Consider the following 13,098-nt stretch of genomic DNA (forward strand, 5'->3'; position numbering starts at 1 on the left):
CGATGTATGGGATATTAAGAACAATAGCCATTTATTTCTGGCCATATTGCCTTCCTTGAAGATTTATTGCTTTTATAACTAAAGGAACTGCATGCACCACAGACTACTTACTGAAATGTGAGGCTGCTGACTCACTGTTACACCAGTGGACACATGTTGGTCAAAAGTTAGGTTATTACTGTCCGCTTAAATTCCCATATTTTGATTGTCTGTTCTTCAGTTTGCGTTTGAAAGTTGGTATCCCACAATTCCACTGGAGTAGGTAAGGTTGTGTAATTATGTATGCAAATTTTATGTTAATCAGCGCACAGATTTGTACCTATTTTTCATGGCCTTTGTCCAGATTTTTGATGTTTCCAGGTTGAGTGGTATGATTGATACCTGATCTAACAGGAACTGATGATTGGGAGAACTGGTGCATGAATGGCTAGATTTAAAATGAATCTATGGCTGTTAGCCAAGTAACCTCCTGTAATCCTATAAAATAACTTGAAACCTACCCCATCATTTTTTAAATGAATTATCTTTTTTCAAATAGTGAAAACCTACCACCATTCATCACTCAGAATAAAACAAAACACTTGCCTATGCACTATAACGCTCCTCCCCTGTGTAAGCCACCACGTAAAGATGCAGAAAAACAAGAAATATAAAGTTCCCATATGGAATTACAAACTGCATTTTTACCTTTAAACATAAGCCAACTATTAAAATACTGGAATTAACAATAAAACCCTAACTGCCCTATGCCTACAGCTACCCCAATCCCCCAATGATCTTACCTCAAACACTAATAAACAGCTTCAACAAAAAAAAATGGAAAAACTAAAAGTAATAAGAAAATGCTCATGCCCCAAAGCCCACACTTACCTGGTGAAAAAAAGAAAACTGCTTGAACTTTCACACAATCTGGTCACTTGGGCATAGGTAGATGGGCTCTATGCATTCAATAAGTGATCAGGTATCAGTCTGCCCCTCCCCTCCAACCCTTACTCAACTTTCTTCCCATACTTAACATAATTTTCCTTAATGTAGTTTCCCCCACCCACCACTACTGTAGATCATTGAGTATGTGTATACCTTTAAGAAGCTATCCAAGGGCTTGCACAAGTGTAGAAATACTGAGCATGTGCAAGTCAAACTGCTATTTCATAGTTAGCTGTTGAGATGAGAACATGTATGTATGTAAGCTCTGTTTGTTAGTTTGTTCATGTTTATAAATGCTGCTATCCATCCTGATGTGTTTATGTATATTAAAACATCTAAATGAAACCCCAAGCCTCATTTTTTGTATATAAGAGACAAATGAGCGACATGCCATCAGAAGTGGCATGTTTAAAAGACATGAAGTCAGAACTGGTATTTCTAAAAGGACATGGGCCAGAATGTGAGCCAGAAGTAAGATCGAGAAGCACAGCCAATATACAGCAGTGAAGCATTCCCATTATTGGTAAACTTCACAAATCAGGTCAGAAATGAATTTCAGGTATTAAAACTTGCTCAGCAGTATTTTCTTTCATATAATATGAAAAGCAGCATACAGAATGCTCTAAGTGACATTCACATAAACCGATATGTGCAATATTGATAAAAGTATTCAAATTACTACAGAAAATGTTTGAAATAAAGTCTGAATTGCACAAAATGAGTAAAATAAACAACTGCATTTTCACAGAGCATATGTATTTGTCATATTAACCAAAGATAATCGAGTTTTCAGAAGTGTATAAAGTGTTTGCATGTTTCTCCAGTGTTATAGTAAAGCTATTTTGCAGACTACAGCCATTACAGAGCATATTTTGAAAGCAAAGTATTTTGAAGAGTTTATTGTGCATCTGAATGTTGTTACAAGCTCAAAACTGTTTGTTGGTAAATAATTACAAGGCCCATATTTTCAGTGTGTTTGTGTATACTTTATGGGCATGGCAGATGGATTTCAAAAACCCAGTGCACTCGTGTTTGACACTGATATTGGTGAGAACTGGAGAGTGCTTGAGCAAGAGTACGACATTTTCATACAGGCTGCATTTTCTGATAAAGATGACCATAGAAAGGCATTTATTCTACTTAATTTAGCTGGGACAGAAGCCATAGAGAGGCAATGCTCATTTGCATATGCACCTGCTATTTATGCTGGAGAAGGGGAAAACCATCATATTGTTGTACAAGCTGAGTCATGGGAGGACCCTGAGTGCTTAAAATGTAAATTTAGAGGAATGTGTAACCTCCCAGATGAATGTTAGAGTGGAAGGGTACTTATTTTACACAAGGGAGCAAAAGCCAGGTGAAACGTTTGCAGCATGTATAACTGACCTGAGAATAAAGCTAGAACATGCAGATTTGGTGGCTTAAAGGATGAGTTGCTAAACGACAGATGTGCGTGTGGCATAAAAGATGATGCTGTGAGAAGATATTACTTTGTGACAGAGATTTAACTTTGAACAAGGCCACTCAGATTTGTCGATATACGAGCTTACAGAAAAACACATAAATATGCATTCAAATGAGAGCAACTCTACAAGGCACAGTGATAAAGCTCATGTTGATAGTTTGCAGCACGTGGTTAAAAGAAATAGGCCAAGCACATGGTAGCTTTGGGGTTTACCAGGGCTGGCTGCAAGTCTCCCCAGAACTTTCTAGCACATTCCAGAAGCCGCGCAGTCTCAGTGAAGCATAAGAGCGAGTCAGCAAACTCAAAGCATGGCTCCAACCTAGTTTTATTGTCAACTGTCATAATTGTGGTGGAAGCCATGAATCTAAAAGGGAGAAACATTTTGCTTTTGGTCAACAATGCCACAAATGTAATAAATGGAATCACTTCAAAAGATTTTGTAAATCAAAAGACCCACACTCTTTCATCAAAAGGGGACATTTTAAGAAAGAAGTTGATCAGTTAGACAGTGATAGCCCTTCTCTTTATGTTGATGATGTGTCAGTGCTTCATGAAATGGTTAATGCAGTTGATTTAACTCATTCACTCCAGTGGAGCTCAGGAAGTTTGCACTGTAACTTCCAATGGGCAGAGCCTAAGCCTTTTGACAAACTTGAATTATGCCCTCACATTTCAAACAAATGTTCATATCTCTGGAACCATAGGGGTTATGAAAGAAATGTAAAAGGCACACTCTTCAGCGCAAACTATTTTTATAGTGGTAGTATTCTTTAGGTTCTAGGTCTTTAACTGAAATTTATAAGTCAAAGTAATCACATTAACTATTACATTTGTCATATTTTGTAAACGACTTACAATATCTCAGCAACTACTCAAGTTACACACATACTGCCAGCAGCATTTTATTCATCTAGCTGAGAGCTTTCATATGAGGCTAAGGAGTTCTGTCTGTGTTACTTGATTGTTGAGATATTTAGAAAAAATGTGAAAATTATATCTATATAAATTAATATCATAAAAACAGCAGTTAATATCTATTTACCTACACTAGAGAGAGGTCAAATATTAATGCAGTTGACTTTGCCATTGTGAAAGCTTTAAGATGAAATATTTTAAAACCTTGTACATAGAATGGTTTTGGAATTATTGATGCAAATATGAACAACCGATATTTGACACCTAGAGGCGTCAGTAGGAATTAACTGCAGATGCACCTGGAGGCATCACTCAGATATAATGAGTTACAGGCAAAGGACAAAATGTTTTGTACTGTTCAGATAAATGGGAAACCCATAGAGCTCAAAGCTGATACAGGCTCCAAGTGCAATTTATCTCTGCAGAAACATTTGCCAGAGTGTGTAAAAATGAAAAGCTTGATTTGGCAAGGAGTGCAAAGCTTGTTGCTTAGGGAGGTGAAGAAATTCAAACTGAAGCTGCAGTTATGCTTTCATATTATTCAGCAGGAAGATGCTACAACTTATTATTTTATGTTGTCAAAAGGTACATTATGTCCAGTCATTATTAGAGCTCAGCGATGAATGAGCGACAACTGCTCTCTGACTTTAAATCATATCCTACCCAACTATACCAAGTGGGTGTATATATTCCAATACATCTGCTTGGCAGACTTAATTTTCATGTCTTGAGAGCGTTATTGTTCTATATATGTAAGTTCATGTAGTCATGAGACATCCCTGGTATATGGCATTGTATAACTTAGTCGAGTATTACATGCTAACTTTGTGTAAATGTAAGCATTTATCTTAAGAGGAATGATCTATTGTATGCTGCAGTTTTCTTTAAGTACCCTATAAGGTTACAGTCAATGCAGGATGTGGTTTGGTTTTTGGCTTGCTTAGGCATATGCTACCATGTCATGAAAGTGAATGGCTGCTTATTTACTAGCTCTTGGATGTCTGTATTTTTCCATCAAGTTGTTTGGTACCCACAGCTATCACACTATACAAACCTCTATATCTCAAATTTGACATCAGTGGTAGAAATGAGTTGCTGTATGATCTACTGATGAGGAAGCTGCTATCCGATGATGTCATACTGACTAGGGAGCTGTTATCTGATGATGTCATACGACCACATCTCTTCTATGTGATACACTGATACAGCTGCCAATATGCAAAACAATTAACATTCATGGCTTTCACCCATGTCTTCTCTGCAGTTTTTCCCCCATAATATTGTTTGACTTAAAAATGCCCAGCAAATTCCTGCATGCAGTTTTGTACAGGAAAGCCAACATTGCTATTCACCATTTATGTGGATATTCTGGCTTTATGGGAGAGAATGTGTTCCTATAGTGCTTCATTTAATATTAGAAAAGGCACATGTAAATTTTTTCATTAGGATCTTTTGATATGTTTCATGTAGTGAGGTCATCTTCAGCAGTGGCATTTGCAGAGGGCAATAGCATGACTTATATAGGTTAACATCACACATGCAATCACCATATTATCAGCCCAAATATGTGTGTTTATATGTGTGCCATGCATCACCCTTTGTAAAAGTAAACATTCTTATTCTCACATTACTTAATTTTTTCAGGTGTGCAGGACAGTAGAGAAACCAAGAGAAACTTCTTCAGTTTTTAAACAAATTGCATAACTGAAGTATAAATGTACTGATATAAACAGGACTATGTGAAGAATACTGATGCAGAAACAGCCATTGTTTACTTTGTTCACATCTAAGTATTTTAGCTGGACATTATGGACCATTTGAACACTCCTATCTAGATTTATTGCTCTTTTCCTGCAGTGGGTGAAATTACTTTCTTAAGCCATTCTTCAGGTGACCTTCTAGCCCCCTCGTCCTTCTTGTCCTAGTCCATTCAGTGATAAATTGGTACCATTAAGTGATTTCTTTGCTTTTTATTCTCTCTCCCAGTGTACATGTGTTACTCATTCTGAATCTCATGCTGCATTGGTTCCTGTCCTTCACTATGTTGGTTACTGTCTTTTACATGGTCAATGCCAGCTTAATTTCCCAGTCTCTTTAGGACAGCTAGAAATGAACACACAGGTGTGTGACTTCAGCATTTGATGAATATTCTCCTTTGCTTTCTACATTAGCATCATGCTGGCCTTCACAGCTGTCCTTTCATACCACACTGCATGATTCATTTAGGATCATAGTGCATTCTCTTCTGCCTTCTTCTAAGATACAGCTGCCTTTGTGTTTTATACAAATTTTTCTTCCCAAAGTAATTAATCTTGCACTTTTTTTTGCATTAGACTACAGTTGTTCCTGACTGACCAGCTTGACATGATTATAGTGGATCTCAGTAGAGACTAACCCCACCACATGTCACCAGTGCACTAATATTATTGCTGTTACTTTGCAGTACTACCACTATAGTAACTATGTCACCAATGTACTAATATTATTGCTGTTACTTTGCAGTACTACCACTATAGTAACTATGTCACCAATGCACTGATATTATTGCTGTTACTTTGCAGTACTACCACTATAGTAACTATGTCACCAATGCACTAATATTATTGCTGTTGCTTTGCAGTACTAACACTAGAGTAACTGTGTCACCAATGCATTAATACTGTTGTTACTTTGCAGTACTACCACTGTAATAACTATGTCACCACTGCACTAATATTATTGCTGTTACTTTGCAGTACTACCACTATAGTAACTATGTCACCAATGCACTGATATTATTGCTGTTACTTTGCAGTACTACCACTATAGTAACTATGTCACCAATGCACTAATATTATTGCTGTTGCTTTGCAGTACTACCACTATAGTAACTTTGTCACCAATGCACTAATATTGTTGTTACTTTGCAGTACTACCACTGTAGTAACTATGCCACCAATGTATTAATATTATTGCTGTTGCTATGCAGTACTACCACTATAGTAACTGTGTCACCAATGCACTAATACTGTTGTTACTTTGCAGTACTACCACTGTAGTAACTATGTCACCACTGCACTAATATTATTGCTGCTGCTTTGCAGTACTACCACTATAGTAACTGTGTCACTAATGCACTAATACTGTTGTTCCTTTGCAGTACTACCACTGTAATAACTATGTCACCAATGTGCTAATATTATTTATGTTGCTTTGCAGTACTACCACTATAGTAACTGTGTCACCAATACACTAATATTGTCGTTACTTTGCAGTACTACCACTGTAGTAACTATGTCACCAGTGTACTAATATTATTGCTGTTACTTTGCAGTACTACCACTATAGTAACTGTGTCACCAATGTACTAATATCGTTGTTACTTTGCAGTACTACCACTGTAGTAACTATGTCACCACTGCACTAATATTATTGCTGTTGCTTTGCAGTACTACCACTATAGTAACTATGTCACTAATGCACTAATATTATTGCTGTTACTTTGCAGTACTACCACTATAGTAACTATCTCACCAATGCACTAATATTATTGTTGTTGCTTTGCAGTACTACCACTATAGTAACTGTCACCAATGCACTAATATTGTTAATTTGCAGTACTACCACTATAGTACCTGTGTCACCAATGCACTAATATTATTGCTGTAACTTTGTAGTACTACCACTATAGTAACTATGTCATCAATGCACTAATATTATTGCTGTTACTTTGCAGTACTACCACTATAGTAACTATGTCATCAATGCACTAATATTATTGCTGTTACTTTGCAGTACTACCACTGTAGTAACTATGTCACCAATGCACTAATATTGTTAATTTGAAGTACTACCACTATAGTAACTGTGTTACCAATGCACTAATATTATTGCTGCTGCTTTGCAGTACTACCACTATAGTAACTGTGTCACTAATGCACTAATATTGTTGTTCATTTGCAGTACTACCACTGTAGTAACTATGTCACCAATGTGCTAATATTATTTATGTTGCTTTGCAGTACGACCACTATAGTAACTGTGTCACCAATACACTAATATTGTTGTTACTTTGCAGTACTACCACTGTAGTAACTATGTCACCAGTGTACTAATATTATTGCTGTTACTTTGCAGTACTACCACTATAGTAACTGTGTCACCAATGCACTAATACTGTTGTTACTTTGCAGTACTACCACTGTAGTAACTATGTCACCACTGCACTAATATTATTGCTGTTGCTTTGCAGTACTACCACTATAGTAACTATGTCACTAATGCACTAATATTATTGCTGTTACTTTGCAGTACTACCACTATAGTAACTATCTCACCAATGCACTAATATTATTGCTGTTGCTTTGCAGTACTACCACTATAGTAACTGTCACCAATGCACTAATATTGTTAATTTGCAGTACTACCACTATAGTACCTGTGTCACCAATGCACTAATATTATTGCTGTTACTTTGTAGTACTACCACTATAGTAACTATGTCATCAATGCACTAATATTATTGCTGTTACTTTGCAGTACTACCACTATAGTAACTATGTCATCAATGCACTAATATTATTGCTGTTACTTTGCAGTACTACCACTGTAGTAACTATGTCACCAATGCACTAATATTATTGCTGCTGCTTTTCAGTACTACCACTATAGTAACTGTCACCAATGCACTAATATTGTTAATTTGCAGTACTACCACTATAGTAACTGTGTTACTAATACACTAATATTATTGCTGTTACTTTGTAGTACTACCACTATAGTAACTATGTCACCAATGCACTAATATTATTGCTGTTACTTTGCAGTACTACCACTATAGTAACATTGTCACCAATGCACTAATATTGTTGTTACTTTGCAGTACTACTACTACTGTAGTAACTATGTTGCCAATGTACTAATATTATTGCTGTTGCTATGCAGTACTACCACTATAGTAACTGTGTCACCAATGCACTAATACTGTTGTTACTTTGCAGTACTACCACTGTAGTAACTATGTCGCCAATGTACTAATATTATTGCTGTTGCTTTGCAGTACTACCGCTATAGTAACTGTGTCACCAATGCACTAATATTGTTGTTACTTTGCAGTACTGCCACTGTAGTAACTATGTCACCAGTGTACTAATGTTATTGCTGTTGCTTTGCAGTGCTACTATAGTAACTGTGTCACCAATGCATTAATACTGTTGTTACTTTGCAGTACTACCACTGTAGTAACTATGTCACCACTGCACTATTATTGCTGTTGCTTTGCAGTACTACCACTATATTAACTATGTCACTAATGCACTAATATTGTTGTTCCTTTGCAGTACTATCACTATAGTAACTATGTCACCAATGCACTAATATTACTGCTGTTACTTTGCAGTACTACCACTATAGTAACTGTGTCACCAATGCACTAATATTGTTGCTGATACTTTGTAGTACTACCACTACAGTAACTAAGGCAAAATGGTAAGCAATCAAGGTCCTGCAATGAATCATGTCAGTTGCTTACATTTCTTCAAACACTGGCTCCCTAATTGACATCTCCTTTTATTCAGCCATATCCCAGTGCATCTACCATACTGGGCCATGCCCTTTACCCTTTACTATTCTCAGAACACCCACTGGGTATGATTTCAAGAACTTCAGATGCAGTACATGTACTGCACCATGCTTTAAACCTGAGCAGGGCCTTTATCACTAAATTAAGTAGTTTTCTACTGACCGGCATGCTGCTATACCATGCAACACTGTCCACATGTAAGGGCAACTAACATCACATCTTTCAGCCAACATTGCTATTCTCCACTTCTGTGGATATTGTAGCTATTTTTGATTGGATAATTGGGCTGGTTTCTGTTTCTCTGCCTTTTATAGCCACTGTTTTAAATCAGATATACTTGTTTGCTCAAGCTGTTCTAAGCTGCAGAGAGACTGGTCTACTGCCATGCTGTGATATTTGAAAAAGATAAGTGTTTATTTTCAATTGTCTTCTACACTTCTGTTTAGTACATATCTCTGTAGTCTGTACAACTGTTTTTTTCCACCCACCTGACCAGATGTTGTGGTGGAACCATAGTAACTATGTCATCAATGCACTAATATTATTGCTGTTACTTTGCAGTACTACCACTGTAGTAACTATGTCACCAATGCACTAATATTATTGCTGTTGCTTTGCAGTACTACCATTATAGTAACTGTCACCAATGCACTAATATTGTTAATTTGCAGTACTACCACTATAGTAACTGTGTTACCAATGCACTAATATTATTGCTGTTACTTTGTAGTACTACCACTATAGTAACTATGTCACCAATGCACTAATATTATTGCTGTTACTTTGCAGTACTACACTATAGTAACATTGTCACCAATGCACTAATATTGTTGTTACTTTGCAGTACTACTACTGTAGTAACTATGTTACCAATGTACTAATATTATTGCTGTTGCTATGCAGTACTACCACTATAGTAACTGTGTCACCAATGCACTAATACTGTTGTTACTTTGCAGTACTACCACTGTAGTAACTATGTCGCCAATGTACTAATATTATTGCTGTTGCTTTGCAGTACTACCGCTATAGTAACTGCGTCACCAATGCACTAATATTGTTGTTACTTTGCAGTACTGCCACTGTAGTAACTGTGTCACCAGTGTACTAATATTATTGCTGTTGCTTTGCAGTGCTACTACTATAGTAACTGTGTCACCAATGCACTAATACTGTTGTCACTTTGCAGTACTACCACTGTAGTAACTATGTCACCACTGCACTATTATTGCTGTTGCTTTGCAGTACTACCACTATATTAACTATGTCACTAATGCACTAATATTGTTGTTCCTTTGCAGTACTATCACTATAGTAACTATGTCACCAATGCACTAATATTACTGCTGTTACTTTGCAGTACTACCACTATAGTAACTGTGTCACCAATGCACTAATATTGTTGCTGATACTTTGTAGTACTACCACTACAGTAACTAAGGCAAAATGGTAAGCAATCAAGGTCCTGCAATGAATCATGTCAGTTGCTTACATTTCTTCAAACACTGGCTCCCTAATTGACATCTCCTTTTATTCAGCCATATCCCAGTGCATCTACCATACTGGGCCATGCCCTTTACCCTTTACTATTCTCAGAACACCCACTGGGTATGATTTCAAGAACTTCAGATGCAGTACATGTACTGCACCATGCTTTAAACCTGAGCAGGGCCTTTATCACTAAATTAAGTAGTTTTCTACTGACCGGCATGCTGCTATACCATGCAACACTGTCCACATGTAAGGGCAACTAACATCACATCTTTCAGCCAACATTGCTATTCTCCACTTCTGTGGATATTGTAGCTATTTTTGATTGGATAATTGGGCTGGTTTCTGTTTCTCTGCCTTTTATAGCCACTGTTTTAAATCAGATATACTTGTTTGCTCAAGCTGTTCTAAGCTGCAGAGAGACTGGTCTACTGCCATGCTGTGATATTTGAAAAGATAAGTGTTTATTTTCAATTGTCTTCTACACTTCTGTTTAGTACATATCTCTGTAGTCTGTACAACTGTTTTTTTCCACCCACCTGACCAGATGTTGTGGTGGAACCATAGTAACTATGTCATCAATGCACTAATATTATTGCTGTTACTTTGCAGTACTACCACTGTAGTAACTATGTCACCAATGCACTAATATTATTGCTGTTGCTTTGCAGTACTACCATTATAGTAACTGTCACCAATGCACTAATATTGTTAATTTGCAGTACTACCACTATAGTAACTGTGTTACCAATGCACTAATATTATTGCTGTTACTTTGTAGTACTACCACTATAGTAACTATGTCACCAATGCACTAATATTATTGCTGTTACTTTGCAGTACTACACTATAGTAACATTGTCACCAATGCACTAATATTGTTGTTACTTTGCAGTACTACTACTGTAGTAACTATGTTACCAATGTACTAATATTATTGCTGTTGCTATGCAGTACTACCACTATAGTAACTGTGTCACCAATGCACTAATACTGTTGTTACTTTGCAGTACTACCACTGTAGTAACTATGTCACCACTGCACTAATATTATTGCTGTTGCTTTGCAGTACTACCACTATAGTAACTGTGTCACTAATGCACTAATATTGTTGTTCCTTTGCAGTACTACCACTGTAGTAACTATGTCACCAATGTACTAATATTATTGCTGTTGCTTTGCAGTACTACCGCTATAGTAACTGTGTCACCAATGCACTAATATTGTTGTTACTTTGCAGTACTACCACTGTAGTAACTATGTCACCAGTGTACTAATATTGTTGCTGTTGCTTTGCAGTTCTACCACTATAGTAACTGTGTCACCAATGCACTAATACTGTTGTTAGTTTGCAGTACTACCACTGTAGTAACTATGTCACCACTGCACTATTATTGCTGTTGCTTTGCAGTACTACCACTATAGTAACTGTGTCACTAATGCACTAATATTGTTGTTCCTTTGCAGTACTACCACTGTAGTAACTATGTCACCAATGTACTAATATTATTGCTGTTGCTTTGCAGTACTACCGCTATAGTAACTGTGTCACCAATGCACTAATATTGTTGTTCCTTTGCAGTACTATCACTATAGTAACTATGTCACCAATGCACTAATATTACTGCTGTTACTTTGCAGTACTACCACTATAGTAACTGTGTCACCAATGCACTAATATTGTTGCTGATACTTTGCAGTACTACCACTACAGTAACTAAGGCAAAATGGTAAGCAATCAAGGCCCTGCAATGAATCATAAAAAACACTGTCAGTTGCTTACATTTCTTCAAACACTGGCTCCCTAATTGACATCTCCTTTTATTCAGCCATATCCCAGTGCATCTACCATACTGGGCCATGCCCTTTACCCTTTACTATTCTCAGAACACCCACTGGGTATGATTTCAAGAACTTCAGATGCAGTACATGTACTGCACCATGCTTTAAACCTGAGCAGGGCCTTTATCACTAAATTAAGTAGTTTTCTACTGACCGGCATGCTGCTATACCATGCAACACTGTCCACATGTAAGGGCAACTAACATCACATCTTTCAGCCAACATTGCTATTCTCCACTTCTGTGGATATTGTGGCTATTTTGATTGGATAATTGGGCTGGTTTCTGTTTCTCTGCCTTTTATAGCCACTGTTTTAAATCAGATATACTTGTTTGCTCAAGCTGTTCTAAGATGTAGAGAGACTAGTCTACTGCCATGCTGTGATATTTGAAAAAGATAAGTGTTTATTTTCAATTGTCTTCTGCACTTCTGTTTAGTACATATCTCTGTAGTCTGTACAACTGTTTTTTCCACCCACCTGACCAGATGTTGTGGTGGTCTTAAGTCTTGGTGGCTTTCAGTTGCCTGCCTCTGGTATAAAGTTGATACTGGACACTCCCCCCAGTCACATTACATCAGCTCATTCTACTGTTTACAGTGAGAACTGTGTAAAGGCCCACTCCTTTAGCTTATCAACCTTGAATTATCTTATTATCTTCTGTCTCCTCACTTTCTACTAAGAAAAACAAAAAACAAACTGTACCTCTTTCTATTTTATTTTGCTGCTTGTGCTTAGGAGTTCAACTGCATTTAGTTTGCCGTATTTAATACTGCTTGTTGGAAGCCTCATTAAATTGATGACAGTATTCTACTGAACTGGTGCTTTGTGCTGTCTGTTACTGTTGTGATTGTGAGCTACTGTTTTAAAGCAACTTACTAATTAATTATATTTCATTGC

Source organism: Protopterus annectens, chromosome 7.part0 (assembly GCF_019279795.1).
Source record: "Protopterus annectens isolate FY-2018-M chromosome 7.part0, PAN1.0, whole genome shotgun sequence".
NCBI classification, from domain to species: Eukaryota; Metazoa; Chordata; order Ceratodontiformes; family Protopteridae; genus Protopterus; species Protopterus annectens.